At 49.7% G+C, this 16,535-nt stretch overlaps 1 long non-coding RNA gene across 2 annotated transcripts; it reads right to left on the bottom strand.

Annotated features, from left to right (window-relative positions):
* Nucleotides 1–3,473: 3,473 nt before the first annotated feature.
* Nucleotides 3,474–6,577, bottom strand: LOC114863799 (uncharacterized). Of its 2 annotated transcripts, none has more exons than XR_003787163.2 (3): nucleotides 5,238–6,577; nucleotides 4,506–5,150; nucleotides 3,474–4,377 (listed from the first exon to the last, which is right to left on the bottom strand). It is a non-coding gene; the product is annotated as an uncharacterized LOC114863799 (long non-coding RNA). The 2 variants fall into 2 exon arrangements; XR_008695605.1 differs by having other exon boundaries at nucleotides 5,251–6,577.
* Between the last annotated feature and the right edge of the window lie 9,958 nt (nucleotides 6,578–16,535).

The following is a 16,535-nucleotide window of genomic DNA, read 5'->3' as shown; positions in this document are numbered from 1 at the left end:
AGAGCTTTGTAGAAGCAGATCGTAAACAAACTTCAAACAACCTAGAATATTATGCAGTTCAAAACGTCCAACACACGGGGGAGACAAATCTGCACTCAAGCTGTTGTTTCGAACCAAGAAACCGAAATGCCACAAGATTATACAGCAAATACAAGTAGCTCTAAACATTTTAATGTTTGTCCAACGACGGATATGAGAAAATTATTTAGTTTAAAACTCCACCTTTTCAAAGGTTTTAAAATATTTACATATAATCAACACAGAAAATATCAGAGTGCAACAGAGCCAGTCACAACACAAAGAAACAAAGAAAGAAAACACGTAATTATTCAAATTGAAGCATTTCAAGTGTCATCTGACGTGACTCATTGCATTTGTGAAGCGCAAGTAATTAGATGGAGCCAGTGACATCTAACAGTGACATCTAACGGTGTTAAACATCAAGTGATTGAGACAGACCTGCGATGACACGCTCGCTCCTCTAATGTACAACCTCAATAACGATGATCCTTAAAGGTACTTAACACATTTGTGTTGAAGCAGCTGCAAATCAAGCTCAAAATCCAAGGTGAACTTTGACTGTCTGCATTAAATAGGTGCAAAAAGTCCAATCACTGAACAAAGAAGGAAAATGATTTGTTTTCCACCGATATCTGGTCAAAAAGGCCGCATTTCTTCCACCTACACAGATGTTTTACATTCATTTTGAGCGCTCCACCCAAACCGGGCTGGTTTGTGAGCTCACTTGGCTCCAGACAAAGATGAGAAAAAAATGTTCAAATATTAGAATCACAAATTTATGTGACTGTGCAGTCTTGGTGGCAGTAAAAGCAGTCTGGGTGCTCTCCGCTTAATGGGCCTGGTTGGAAAGCAATTTTTTACGGTTACACAACTGGAGGGGAGCTAAAGCTGCTTTTAATGCAGGTTCGTCCTTCTCCATGTCTCAGACCAGCAGAACTTTATATTTGTTTAGGGCCTCATCCCTAAAAGATAAAAACATAAAGAATTGATGCTATGCTTTGCATAGTTCCTATTACCTGAATGGAACAAAGTAAGCAGGAAACTATTATCCAATCGGTGGCATCGAATGTGAGGAGAAACACTCGATCTGATTAGAGAAAACATCCCCCTTTTCCGCCCCATCATCGCTAAAACAAGCCAAAGTGATGTTTCCCCTTTCAAGCAGAAGTCGGAGCCGTTTCTGGCTCCGTGTCTCCTTCTGATCTGACAGCAGGTTTGACCTCGGTGACAGCACACGCACAAAAGCTCTTGGAAACTAAGCGCCGCTGTCTATCTTCACTAAATCACTGCTAAGGGCCCACCAGAACTGAGGACAGCTCTAAAGGAGCCACAGACTTTGATGTGCTGCAAGAAAGCTACTGGGCTAACAGCAGACACTTGACCTGGACGTTTCAGGGAACAGTTGGACTCTGCCAGTCCATCACCGTGGAGGCAGACAAAGAGCCGCGCCGTCTCACACCACGAGCGGCCGGAGCGCCTGTTATTCCTCTGCCTGCGCTTGTTTCATCGCGTATCTGCAGCTCTAAAGGCTGCCGTTCGGCGGAACCGTGGAAGAGGAGCAGAGCTGACCGCAAGCTGTTTCGCACTTCAAAAGAAGCACTGTTTGTGTGTGTGTGTGTGTGTGTGTGTGTGTGTGTGTGTGTGTGTGTGTGAGGGAGAGAGAGAAAGGGAGAGACACAAGAAGAAGCAACAAGTGCCTGAATGTTCCAGAAAACCCCTCGAAGATGGCCATCTGGGCCGCACTGATATCAGCTCACACACACACACACACACACACACACACACACACACACACACACACACACACACACACACACGCGCATGCATAGGTGTCTCCTAGGATGCCGTCTGGTCTGAAAGAGCGAGTTGGAAGTGTGTTTCTGAAAAGGTTCACAAGACACACACACACACACACAAGCATCCCTTCCATCATAGCAATCGTGCCTATGTGTGAGCTTGACCATTAGGGAACCTTCAACTGCAGACAGCTGGCGATCAATGAAGCACTGGTTATCCCTCGTGTGCGACGACATACACAGCACAAACACAATGGGCGATGGTAATTGCTGCAGCAGCTTGCGCTAATTGATAGAGGGCAGCGTGCTCGCACACGCACACACACACACACACACGCGCACGCACGCATTAACACATTGGCACATGCACATAAACAGAAGCCAATCAGGCAGACTGAGAATGCGTCCCCCGAGAGATACAGCAGCCGGAGAGCAGGGGTGGTGGTGGGAGATGGAGAGGTGGTGAAGGAGACAGGAGAGGAGGAGAGGAGGAGGAAGAGAGGTTAAACACTCCCCAGAGGAGCTGCTAGTTGGGGCTGTTAGTTTTGTGCACACAGGCTACGGTAGGTGAGCGGCGCGTGGCGTGCATGAAAACACGAGGACTCAGAGCTTGTTGGCACTATTTTTGGGTCTGCTATGTTTTTGAAAGGACCCCCACCGTCACCGCCGCCGCCACCTTTCCTCCCCTCCTTCATCCTCTCACACACACACACAGTCACACACACACACAACAGATCTTCAGAGCTCCTGCGCACCACCATGTCCCTGTCTTCCACAAACGCCATGAAAGGAAAAAAAAATCCACGAGCTGATCACCATAGCAACACGTTATATATCTTCCAGCAATATTTATCCAAGCAAGAGGGGAGGGACTGTGGTAGTGGGGGTGGAAGGAGAAGGGAGGTGGAGGTGGTGGCGGTTGTGGTATGCGTGTGTATGTGAGGGGGGTCGTGATGCAACTCTGAAAATCAAACAGTCATTATAGGAAAAGGGGGGCGTGCAGTTCACGTCAGTGGCCACAGGGCGGCAGCAGCGTCCAGCGCAGCGGCGAGGCAGCAGCATCACCAGACATCATCGCTTTACCACCGGGGGCTTGGAGCCATGAGCTCACAGGCGGCAGGTATCTTTCCGGCCAATGGCTTCAGCGGCTTATCGCATTTCTGTATTAGAAGATGTCTGGATAGGCGACGTGGGCCTTTAACATCGGCGCCGGACGAGACGAGGGCCGCTCAAACAGGGGAAGCGGTTCCCCTCAGCATCAGCACCGACCAGCGGGATGCGTTGAAGGTTGGAGACGATGACTGAGGAAGAGGAAAGGAAATGAGTGGTGGGGAAGAACCAGAGCAGGAGTGATTGCGAGCCCCCCCCCCCTCCTCAAGCATAAGGATTAGATGTTGTGCTGCTGGCTGCAGATGGGTTTGGGCTTGATTCTGTGTGCGCGTGTGACGTGTCAGAGTGTGCGTATGTGTGGGTTTATTTTTTGGGCTAAGAAAGCAGGTGAAGTGGAGCGAGCGAGCGAGCAAGGGCGAGAGAGAGAGAGAGAGAGAGAGAGAAGGGTAGAAAATGAGGAGAGGAGAGTGAGAAGGAGGAGGAGGCTGAGGGAAGGATGAAAGGATGTAGGTGAGTCTAGGAGGAGAGGAGGCCTAAATCCTCACTGAGCTCCTGGGAGAGAACAAGGGGAGACACCGAGAGACTAATGATGTGAGAAAAGGGGAAATGTAGGAAGACAGAGGAAAACAGGAAGCGACTGACAGAGAGAGTGTGTGAGCGAGAGACATATAGACTGGAAGGAGGGCAAAAAGTGTAAGTGCAGCACAAGTCTCCTCGTTCGCAGGTTTATAGAGAGAAACCCAACAGGACCTGACAAGCGTCTGATAGGATCAGCTCCTCTTCGTGCTCACTCACTCATACACACCTACACACTTGCCCTCACGTACACGCTCGCGGTCCCACTTGCCCTCTCTTCAGCATCGCTCCAGTTTTCCAATATTCGCAGCTTGAAGTGATATTTCGTTTCGGTACATTTTAAATTTTTTAGCAGCCGTTACCTGGTGCGACTTCATGAGCCATTATGCCTCGACGGCGGCCGACCCGCGCGCCACCTCTGTGGGTCGATCGCTCACATTCGGGCCCTCGCAGGACTCTCCTCACCATTAAGTTGGAAAAATGAGCCGGCAAAACAGAAAATGTTGTTTTCAGCCAAGTGGTTTCGAGCGGCACCTTGTTGTGCTCCTTTGTTGGAGGTCGAGGACATGAAATGTGCAGATGAGGCCACTTGTTGGCGAGAGCTGAAACTATTTTTCAATTAATCCAGTCAAACTAAACGAACAAACATTTGATAAATGTTTAGTTTACTTTGTGCAGACTTATAAGAGGTGCATCATCAGCATGATTTGCAAGAATTAAAAAGTAAAGCTGCATCACACGTTACATTAGGCTGCACTGAGGCTTCGGTCGGTTCTCCAGTCCGAAAAAGGAACTGCTGAAGCAATTTTAGAAGCAGCGACGGACGGAGGATGTTCAGTGAGGCTGCTCAGGTGAGAAAGGGAGCCTTTCAAACCTGTTTGAGGTGAAGAGAATCCAACAAAACGGTGTGAGCTGAAAAGGTCCAACTTAGAGGGAGACGTGTGTGAGGGAGCATCAAAGTGGTAGAAAAACCTCCTTTGGGTGAGGAGGCAGATCACTGACCTGGGAACAGCTGAGCGAGCTGCTGTCTGAGTGTTGGGGGATCATTTTCAGGAGCCTGGTGGGGGTTGGGTTGTGTTCAAAGACCCAAAAAGGCCTCTGTCCTCAGCGGAGGCCGGTGTTTGGGCCCTCAGGGAACCGCTGGAGATGCTGCGGGTTCCATTCTTCAAGCTCACTGTGTTCCTAATGGGATCCTGTGGCACGCTGACCTGAGCAGCAGAACCAGCACATGGACACAGAGCAGCATTTCACGTCTGAGCGACGCTCATGAAGCGGACCCAAAGGCGCCCCACATAGCACGCACATAACGGTTCTTGCTTCACCCAAGCCCCCGGGACCCCACGCGTCCACCTGACTCCACAAATGGAGCTTTGGAGCGTTCCTAGAAGCGGCTTCCACATTTAGCGGGGGCGCGTGACTCATCCAGGAAGTGCTGCCTTCGCTGCCCCAGTCGAACGTCGGCTATCGTGACCTGGCAGCGATGACACGGAAACAACTCGGGTGGGTTTCGCCTCCACCCGAAGAGCCCGCACATCTTTTGGGTCCTCTGCGATGAGTCAGGAGTTAAGCTAGCGGAAGCCGGGGTTCCCGTTTAATCTGACGTGCCTCAAACGCAGCACTCCACCGTGACATCAGCAGCAGGTGATGCTGTGGGACAACAACAGGTTGTTTGTGAGTTGCACAGTTCGCTACGTTTGGATCTGAACACAGAGGAAACACGTTTTAGTTCATTACATTGTGGACGTACAGGGTCCAGGTTCCGGTCCAATGAAGGGGGAGGTGCTGATGAATCGGGGGCTGGGCCTCGTTGTGCTCGGCTCCAGGTGCGTTAATGGCCTCTACACCTGAGCCGATCATGGGGCGAGGAGACAGGAGGTGGATGGATCGAACCGTTAGCTTTTAGCCGTTAGCTGGACACAGACTGATGTCTTTTCTCCTGTGAAACAGCAAAGCCCATTTTTTTCCCCCAGTTAATGAACTCGCCGCTGACGCGACCGCTCGGAATCAGACACTCTCCTCCGCGTGGGCTTCACTTTTCCTCCCGCGTTTGAGGACATTGTTGTGGACACTCCATAAACTTAATTGAGGACGGATAAATGATTTATGGGAAATATTAGGGATGACAGGTCTCCTTGTACGCGGGGAAATTACACCTGCGGTAAATAGAGAGGAGGAGGAGATTCACGGTGACAACCTCTCTCATTCCCATAGAACGTTGAACGGTTCCGGTCACGGCGATCATTCCTCCGCTTCTTTTGAGCCACAAAGAACCTCTTTCACAGCATCCATCCAACCTGCTCGGGCCCAATGACTGACCGCTAATCGCATCTGCCAGAAAGCTTCTAAATTTGTCGGACCTCGTTAGTTGAAGCTCGCGAGGGCGACGCTCGCCGCGTCGCGTGACGCGTCTGCGTCGCCGTCGGCGCGGAGGCAGCGGGAGCGCGGTCCGCGTTCACACCTGCGCTCGCCCTCGGGACCGCATTATCAAGTTTGCAACACGCGAAGCAGCAATTTGCGACGTGATCTCATCTCCTCTCGCTTTCGTTTTGACACGTTTCACTAATCAAAACAAACAGCGGACCCGTGACCCGCCGCGTAAGCGTGAAAGCGCCCGGTAGGACTTTTAAAAGCTGTCTGCAATTTGCCGGCGACGTGACGCCGCCACCGTTGGTGCGTCGCGTGTAGGCTGCGCTTACAAATCACTTTGCTCGAACGAGTCTCTGGACAGCTGTTGCGGGACGTGGGCGGACGCGTTTTAAATGAGCGCGTCTGCAGTGAACGCCTCACCGCCGCACGTCCACGCGGCCTCCTCCACGCGCACGCCGGCCTGAAGCCCCGAGGAGAGACTCAACTGCTGATGTTCAGACCGCTCGCCGCCTCCAAACGGTCCGCTCCTTCTTGACACAGATAACGCAGACGTCCAGGGAATTACTAATCCCGTGGAAACGTGTTTTGTGGATTTAGAAGCGGCTTATCCCTGTTTTCCCCGAGGTGTCCTGTCAGAGGTGCTGCAGGCGAGCGAGGTGCCAGGGTCACTGCTATGAGCCTTCACTGCTGGCGTCACGTGACCCGGAGCCCAGAAACCCCCCCGAGCATCTGAAGGAAATTGGCGTAAGTTTACGATGAAAGTTGCAGGGAGGTGGTCACGTGATCTGCTTCGGGAGGGGGGGTTAAATTAAATATCACACAACGAGGCTTCCTCCGCTATCTAACCAGCGCTGAGCGTTTCAGCTACGTCAGATGCGGCTAATTTGCAATAATGTGAGCGTTAGGTCCTGTATGAAAAGCTTGGTTTAGCTTTAAACGATGTCTGATGTTGTTGGAGTTGAGGTCCAGCTCTAATTACTCCTTTCGACTTCGGCTCTAGCGCTTTAAGAAAAGGCGTTTGAACTGCGCTGCTGCTCGAATTCTGAATTCAGCATAAATATGTGCGTCTCACAATGCGCTGTCGCAATCGCGACCCCCTTATTTACGGCTCACATCTGCGACCTCTAGACTCATCCACCTTTTAAAAGGCGAACTCGCTGGTGAAGTAACGTAACACTTTATTACGAGGGGACGTAACTTGTGTGTAATTCATGCATTAATAAGAGCAAGTCTCAGCATGAATTAACATATGAATAAATGCATGACATATGAACTCATGAGATGCTAATGAGGGGGCGTAATGTGTTGACTTCATCCTTGGCATAAATATAAAATCTAAATTAACATAATTAACAGCTATATGTTGCCGATACATCAATTAGCTCGTTGGGTCAAACGAGCTGTCGGCTTTGCTTGGGAGTGGCGCGAGTCAGCGCGAGGACACAGGTCAGTGGTTTTGCTGAGCTTTAAGTCATTAGATGTGTGACTCAAGCAGAGCTGACTCCGCTCCGCGCTGACTGATATGGATATGAGCATCCGTTACAGCCGCCCGAATCCCCTCGGAGGCCGCGCTCGCGCTCATCTGCAACCCGGTCAGTCCTCTTCAAACGGATCCCTGGCTCCACTTCACTGTAAACAGCGGTTCATAGCTGCTTCTCACCTTCACGCGGCGCCGGATCGTTCTCAGCGCGGCAGAACGTGCTTTTATTGGAAAATAAAAATGAAACAGACATTTATGAAAATGCCATTAGGCCGTCGTACGGGATGGAACTCTGGCCTCAGAGCAGTGGTGCGACTGTCGATGGAAGTATTAAAAAATATACTCAGCCACTGCTGTAATCAAAAAAAGTGCTCTTAATGTAAATGTTAATTTGCAACGCCTTTAATATTTATGAGGGGGTCTTTGAGCCCATGAGCCAATACGTCTGACACTGGTTGCATAAGAACGAGGACATCTTTGCTCAGCATCAGGTTTCACGTGTGTGAAGAGCGTCAGTACATCCTGGTCCTTGTTTGCTTTGCGGTGCAATAAGCTGGATCTCTGCGTGGAACGTGACTCAGCAAAAACGCTAACATTTACACTCATCCAGCTGTTTTAACCTTGTGCCATGGGCGGAGCTAAACGCTATCCAGGGGTGGCAACATGCTCTACAGAGAGAGAGAGAGAGAGAGAGAGAGAGAGAGAGAGAGAGAGAGAGAGAGAGAGAGAGAGAGAGAGAGAGAGAGAGAGAGAGAGAGAGGAGAGAGAGAGAGGAGAGAGAGGAGGAGCGAGGAGAGAGAGAGGGAGAGAGAGAGAGAGAGAGAGAGAGAGAGAGAGAGAGAGAGAGAGAGAGAGAGAGAGGATGCCAGTCACAAACCGAGACCTCCGGTTACAGCAGCGGATGCGGTTTTAATGGCGCCGTCGTCCCCGTGTGCTGCTTTAGGTGTTGGGGGAGACTTTACCTCACGCAGCCTCCGCAGGTGCTTTGGGCCCAGCACCGGTTCTGTGCGTCCTCTCGTCTGGAACCAATGCCTGATGACGGCACCGTCTCACTCTGACACCAGCGCGTCGTCTGAGCGCCATCCTTCACCGTTGCTACGGCGATTTTCATTATGGCAAGTCATGAAACGCAAAGCAAACTGTTTAGCTGTGCTGCGTGAACACGGACCAAACAAACTGCTGATACGTTTGGTGAGTTTTGTCGAGTTGATGAATCTGAGAAGACTCCAAACACTATCTGTGTCAAACAGTGTTTCACAGCTTGCGCTGACTGAGGAGTGAGAAGCAGCGAAGTCGCTTCAACCAACGAAGCTGTCGTCCGCTCTGCGACGGCCGGTGTTTGGTCACATGCGCACGCCGTGAGCGCCGTCGAGGCAGATGTTTCAGCCGTTCTGCTGGTGACATCATCGAACTTTACTTTCCCAGTGAGCGCTGTGACTGTCACGCTGAAGCTAATGCCTGCGCGTCACGCCAGTCTGCTGGGTGCAGCTCTATTAGGCTTACACACACACACACACACACACACACACACACACACACACACACACTCACACACACTTAGATGCCTAAGATGGCGGCCGTCACTGTCACTGACGTCAGCGGTGTCAGTGTTTCTGCTGCTGCTACAGGTATGTGACCGACTTCCCAGTGATGGAATCAGACCTGACAGATGAAAGGGGGGGGGGGGGGGGGTGACAGCTGCAGAGCCGAGGGGGCACTGAAACCTTGTGGAAGTCAAACCTTTGTCCGAGCCTTCGCGCTCCTGTAACTCTCCTCTGGTTTCCTCCTTCCCGTCGCTCTCTCTCTCCTCGTCCCTGTCTTCGCCTCTCTCTCCGCTCGCTCGCCCCCTCTTCTCTCTCGCCCCCTCACCTCTTCCTCGCCCCCTCACCTCTCCTCTCCCCTGCTCCCTCCCACTTCCTCCCCGGTCCCTTCTCGGCTCCTCTCTCCCGTTTACGACCCCTTTGTTTCTCACTTTGGGGGAGATTCGGGAGGACCCGGCGTACGAGCGTGTGCGTGAAGCTGCAGCGCGATGTTGAGCTACACGGCACGGGAGAGCTGCGTCTGAGTCACTCAGACTAATGTGGCCTGAAGGTGCAGCTCCAGAGACCTCCACCGTCTGCATCTATATGTGTTTGGTGTTTGCCTATTTATGTCTCATCTTAGATGTGGGTGTGTGTTTATTTATGTGTGTACGTGTTTATTCACAGCATTCGCTCAAAGCCAATGGCTAAAATAAGATTTTTCATAATATCTTTTTGTATGACATTCATCCATTCATTTTTATTTAGTGCTGACCTAAATCACTTTAAAAGTATTAATTGTCCGTGTGGTGAAGTAAGATCATTTCCTAATGACACACACCTCCACAAAACGCACTAAAACATTAAAAATAAGTCCGACTGTCGCGGCGGATCACTTGTGCCGTTCGCATTGTTACCGCGCTCGCACACACGCTGTGGTTGGGCTTGAGTTAATCCCATTCTGCTGCTGTAAATACTCACTGGAGCACAAAATGCGGATACTGTCACTGAAAATAGTTCACAACAAATGCGCCGTTTACTTCTGTTTGAGTAACGCCCGCTGGAGCGACGCTGCAGCGACGCTGCAGCTGTTTGAGGCCAGCGTCACCGGTGGATCTTTTTAAAGCTTTTGTTCGGCAGCAGGGGAGAACGAGCCGGAAGGTTTGACGGCGGAGCCTTTGGCTCCTGGGCCGCTGTGTTCTGATCGCCTGGTTCACCCTCACCCGCTCATCACCACCACGTCCACCCTCACCCGCTCATCACCACCGTCATCCACATTCAGCCGCTCATCACCACCACCGTCCACCCTCACCCGCTCATCACCACCACACTCACTCGCTCATCAGCACCGTCATCCACCCTCACCCGCTCATCACCACCACACTCACCCGCTCATCAGCACCGTCATCCACCCTCACCCGCTCATCACCACCACACCCACCCGCTCATCAGCACCGTCATCCACATTCACCCGCTCATCACCACCACCGTCCACCCTCACCCGCTCATCACCACCACCCTCCACCCTCACCCGCTCATCACCACCGTTATCCACATTCACCCGCTCATCACCACCACCCTCCACCCTCACCCGCTCATCACCACCACCGTCCACCCTCACCCGCTCATCACCACCACACTCACTCGCTCATCAGCACCGTCATCCACCCTCACCCGCTCATCACCACCACACTCACCCACTCATCAGCACCGTCATCCACCCTCACCCACTCATCACCACCACCGTCCACCCTCACCCGCTCATCACCACCACCATCCACCTCCACCTGCTCATCACCACCCTCACCCGCTCATCACCACCACACTCACCCACTCATCACCACCGTCATCCACATTCACCCGCTCATCACCACCACCGTGCACCCTCACCCGCTCATCACCACCACCATCCACCCTCACCCGCTCATCACCACCACACTCACCCGCTCATCAGCACCACACTCACCCACTCATCACCACCGTCATCCACATTCACCCGCTCATCACCACCACCGTGCACCCTCACCCACTCATCACCACCACCATCCACCCTCACCCGCTCATCACCACCACACTCACCCGCTCATCAGCACCGTCATCCACACTCACTCGCTCATCACCACCGTCATCCACATTCACTCGCTCATCACCACCACCCTCACCCGCTCATCACCACCACACTCACCCGCTCATCAGCACCGTCATCCACACTCACTCGCTCATCACCACCGTCATCCACATTCACTCGCTCATCACCACCACACTCACCCACTCATTATCACCTTCGTTAAGGAGGCCGAACGCTCGTCTCGCTCCTCGCTGACGGTCTCCTCACCTCCGTCTCTGTCTCCTCTGAAGCCAGTCAGATGTGATCTGTGAGCGCTGCCAGTTCCCTCAGCGCTTTGTTTGTTTCTTTGCTATTATTTGCTGAACATGATCAGGCCTGACATTCTGACTACTGACATTTGAAGTGATGAACACTGCTTAGTGGTGGATTATAAAAGGCAGTAAATGATGCTGTATGAGTGGCTCAGAACGTGTCCAAAGCATTTATGGGCTCTTACAGTTACAGCATTTACAGCTGAATCTAAGGATGCACTGCACGTTGGCTGCTGACTTGTATATTTCAAACATTTTGTTTTAAAACTGACTGCAGCGTTTAATGGCAAACAGCCAGACAAAGTTCAAACCCACGCAACCTAATTAGAATTCCTCCCAAAGATTCCAGTGATTTCAGAAGTATCCACGCGAACATTGGGAACACTGGAAATGTTCCTTAGATGGAGCCTTTTAATTGGCTGTGAACTGAAAACCATTAAGACGTACAGCGAACGTCTGAAAGAGTGAAGTTTAATGGTTTTTCTCACTTTAAAGCCATTTAGGAACAAACAAAGTGGATGAACGGAGAGCTGCGTTGTGCTGCGTTCATATTTTAAATAGGTTAAAGCGGTGACTTCTCATCTGAATGTTAGATTTTGCACTGGCGCGGGCGGTGGCGTGCGCATATGCCGCGCTGTATATACGTTGGCTGTTTGTGTCTCAGGGCTGAATCCACATACTGCGGCTCAGGAGACGTTACACAAGACAAAATTGTTCATTGGATGTGACAACTATTCTCACTGAGCTACAGAACGACGCCTGACAGCCTCACACACCTCATCAAGTATTTAATGCAAACTATGTTTCATGCATGGCTGTGTGTGTGTGTGTGTGTCGCTATCTTTTGCCAGTGTATTGCTCTTATCACACACACACACACACACACACACACACACACACACACACACACACACACACACACACACACACACACACACACACACACACACACACACACACACACACACACCAGGCCTCCAGAGTTCAGAAGACTGAGCATGTTGCCGTGGGCTGCGAGCCTTTGCAGGACAGTGCATTGTGGGTATTGTTGGAGACCAAGGCCGTAAAGAGTGAAAGAGTGCGGGACACAAAGAGGCTGAGGCGACATCAGACCAGTGACAGTACAGACATGAAGAAGCAGAAGAAATCTGAAATGCGATTGCGGTTTGTTGCTGTTTGCCGCATTCACGCTGACTTTTCTTTAGATTTGTGCGTCCGACCGTCTCCCACCGCCTCCACTCGTGTGTGATTGGCTGTCATGCGTCTCTTAGAATGGGCCGGACGATGTCTCACTTTGCGCAGCAAATTCCTGCCCTGCTTCTGGTCTGAGTGACAGTTCTGCTTGTCTGAGCGCTTCGACCCAGGAGCCGGCGTGTGCAGGAGCAGGAAGGTGACAGCGCTCCATAATGACCTGAATCCTCTGGGAGACACTGACCTGGAATCAGTGCAAAAGGACCTTTTATCACAGGGACCTTTGATGAGCAAAGTACTGATACGTTTAAATAGGTTTGTGTCCTACATTTTACTTGATACCTGCAAAATAAATAGTTGTCACATTGTTTGCAGTTGTTCTTAGGTTTTAATCTGTCTCATTTTTAATTTAGTGTTTAATTTAAGTTGTTTCTATAAGAAAACCTTCATAAAAATAGTTTTTTTGTTTCATCAAACATATTCTTTCTTCGGTGTCTTGAAGTGAGCTGTTAATGCTCCTGCCCATGGCTGCGGCTTCCAGCAGGGAACCATTAACAGGACAGGTTAAACATAGGATGTCAACAGTATCCTGATGGAGTGGAAGCGCGATCGGCCTTTTCACGGCGTCTCCTGCTTTGCTGCTCATGATCAGCGCCGCCCGTCCTCCGTTCTCCCACATCTACAGTTTTTGAGCCGAACGGCAGCTGCACCACAGAGCAAACAAACTTAGATTTAGGAAGCGATGCGTGTGTGATGGACCCTGAACATGGTGTGAGAACAGACCGACTGAATGAATTATTATTTGCCTGTGTGCAGTGGGATCGGCTGCAGCTGCTGGTGAAGGGAAATGAATTGGAGGCTCGACAAGGCCGTCAAATCCGTATTTTTATATTCTCCGTGGCTCGGCTCCATCGAGTGCCTCCGTGAGCCAACAAGCACAACAACATCTTTTCATGGTTTCAATTACACCTGTGCTTTTGCTTGCTGTAAAAAAAACACAAGTTAAATGTGGCAAACAGCACAGAGGCGGTGAAGCAGCTCTTCTGAGGCCGGGCCTGTGGACGTCTCCAGCGGAGGTCAGTGGGGCAGCGGCTGTTCCCCAGCAGGAAGCGTGCAGTTAGTCCATCTTGTTCCCATCATGACGCCTCAGCTCACTGTGTTTACTGGTAACATGCCTTGGCTCTGGTCTAGTCTCGCCTTTTCACGAAATCGATAGAGTTTGTTGACCTCTACGTACATGATCGGGCAAACATCTGCGCGGCTGTCGCTGACTGATCTGCTGTTTGATTTCCTAGAGAGTTGAGTTTCTTTACACACTGCTACTAATAAGATGTCATGATTCAGAGCAATACAGCAGATTGAAACATTATATTGTGCTCTGAAATTGAGAAGTACATTATCAGAGTAACTACAAGTAAATACAAGTACCCCAACCTGCATGTACTTAGTGTATCTGCTCCGATTGCGGTACAGGAACTGAAAGAAATCAGGAATAAACTAAATTCTGTGAGCAGCTAAGATGCAAGAAAGGGAAACATGGACGCAATTATGGCAGCAGCAACGCTGAAATCAGGCTGCAATCAGGACGCATTGTTATTAAAAGTACTGGGAATTTAGCTGGCGCTGGATTGTGCAGATGAAACAGTTTTGGCAGGTGTAGCAGCAGCGACTGAACGCCTCGGGGTTCGGAGCAGACACACATTGATCACATGGATAAACAGAAGCGCCACTGTCCGCGTCCCAGCGAGGAGTGAAGCTCCCACTGTCTGCATATTCAAGCAGACAGTCACAAATAATGCGTTGGTGATTAAGTAAGAAGGATGTGACATCGCCGGAGTGCTTCCCACTGGCAGCAGACGTCGCAGTCAGCACGAAGCTCCTCAAAGGCCGTCGACGGCTCCTGCTTTGCTGACAGCTCCACTATCGGCGCCTCGGACGGAGACGCCGCGCTGCATAAAGTCAGAGTTTCAGCACAGAGGGCTTGAATTTGCAGCAACAGGCCGTGAAACATTAAAAGGCTGCATATTGTTCTAGATGGATGAATTAAGTGTGAATCCATATCCGGCGTCGAGCTGCCATTTAAGGCAGAAGTAATACTTGGTGCTGGTTGTGAGTCCCCAGCTTTGGCTTTTACTCCCTGTGTGAACATAATTCAATGCATGTTGGTACAAGGGTTCGTCTTGTAGCGCAGACTTATGGGCATTTCCTCTGTCCACGTTAAGCTCTTAAAAAACGCCAGCCGGCGACGGTTAAAAGCAGCAGGGCACACGTCGGCTGCACAGATGACCCATTTTCTAAACGGCGTTGTGGTTACGGCTGGATAATTTATGGCCTCTGGATGGAGTTTACTCAGCTGAGAGACACTTAACACTTTTAACACTGACAAGTACTTTAACAAACCTCGATTTTATTTTTTAACTTTGAGGAAGTGCACGAAGCGGCGAGGTGAAGACCAGTGTCAGTGTCAGTGCATAGACATTAGAAATCAGAGTCTCACAATATATACAACACAACAATTTTTATTTTGAAACGTGAATTTTCATCAACATAAAACTTAAATCACAGTAAATAAGCATTTATTTAAAACAACTCTCTGTTGCTAATGACAACGTTGTTATTCCTATTTTAATCCAATGTCAGGTTGAATTTGAATTTTTCCACTAAATCACAAAAGGATGTTCAGTTTGTCCAGTTCAGTTACTGTAGCAACAACCACATGCTTGCCTGTCTGCTGGTACAGCCTGGACCTGAGACGGACCTCACTTAAACCTCACTTAAAATCACAAACTCATGAGTTTCACGTTTTTATTTGGGACTGTATTAAAAAGACGTGATGAGTTTACTTTTATGGTGTCAAAGCTCAGCTGCTCCTCGTCTTTAACTGTTGGAGCCAAATGGTGCTGTGAGGTTTATAATGTATGTAAAGAGCTACTGGTGAGTTCAGTGGGTCAGTGCTGGTGTTTAAGCCTATTATGAAGTATTTGTCCAATCAGACATAGATGAGAAGGAATATTGTCATCGTCAGTTTTACTTATAAAGCACTTATTGGACACAATGGACTGTTTGAGGTCCTTTACATCTGGATTATAGTAATAAACTGAAGTCACGCTACATAATGTCTAATGTAAAGCCCCATAACAACAGTTTAAATTAGATAATGTAATAATAAAACAAAAAGCACAAATGGCTGAACCCAGACAAGGTTATTAAGAATGAACTGCTCCTGGAGCTAATCGTGCCCGAACACAGAGGTTTAGCACAGTGTTCAAAGCTTATGTGAAGGTAAAGATCAGCTGGTCTGTGGTTTGATGAGTCAGTGGGAGAGAATAGTGTCCCCTGTCACAGTTTAACAAAGCAGTGAACAAAGTAGTTAATACTCACTACCAAGGAACAAAGAAACCACTAAACTGTGAAGACTAAACTTGAAATGGCTTTATTTGGATGCGAAACAACGGGAGTGAACCTGGAACGGCCCCAAAACAGAGCAGCAGCCACAGAACCAGGGATTAAAGTCACTAAAACAATAAGAACCAAAGGGAAATCACAAAGCTCAGCCCATTAGGTGAAAGTTACAAGACAACAAGACACGGATCAATGTCCAACATAATGCGAAGGCCGGGGACCGGGAGCCGAAGGAGCATCTGACAGGGGCTGATCTGAGCAAAGAGGGTATTTATGGAGAGACTGCAGCCAATCGGCTAATTGGCTGCAGCTGAGGACGGCATGGCTGCAGTGTGTGTGTGTGTGTGTGTGTGTGTGTGTGTGTGTGTGTGTGTGTGTGTGTGTGTGTGTGTGTGTAGCAGAGGACCAGGCCATAACTGAACAGGGCCATCTCTGGATGAGTGTGTATCAGTCTGTAGCAAAGTGGAAAATCAGGCCCAGAATAAGAATAAGTACACAAACCAGGACCGTCCGCTGTTTAACTAACAGTGTTCTTAATAAACACATAATGAACACATAAATCTGTCGTCAGTCATTTTAGTTGCTGGGAACTAGAAAAGTCATGGAGCATTTCAAAGAGATTATTCTGTGTATGAACCTTATCCTGTGTCCACATATAGGCACACATCCATTCACAATAATTTGATAGTAATT

The sequence above is a fragment of the Betta splendens genome, chromosome 1 (genome assembly GCF_900634795.4).
Source record: "Betta splendens chromosome 1, fBetSpl5.4, whole genome shotgun sequence".
Lineage (NCBI taxonomy): Eukaryota > Metazoa > Chordata > Actinopteri > Anabantiformes > Osphronemidae > Betta > Betta splendens.
The sequence above is the reverse complement of the archived record's forward strand: the minus strand, read 5'-3'. Positions and strand labels throughout refer to the sequence as shown.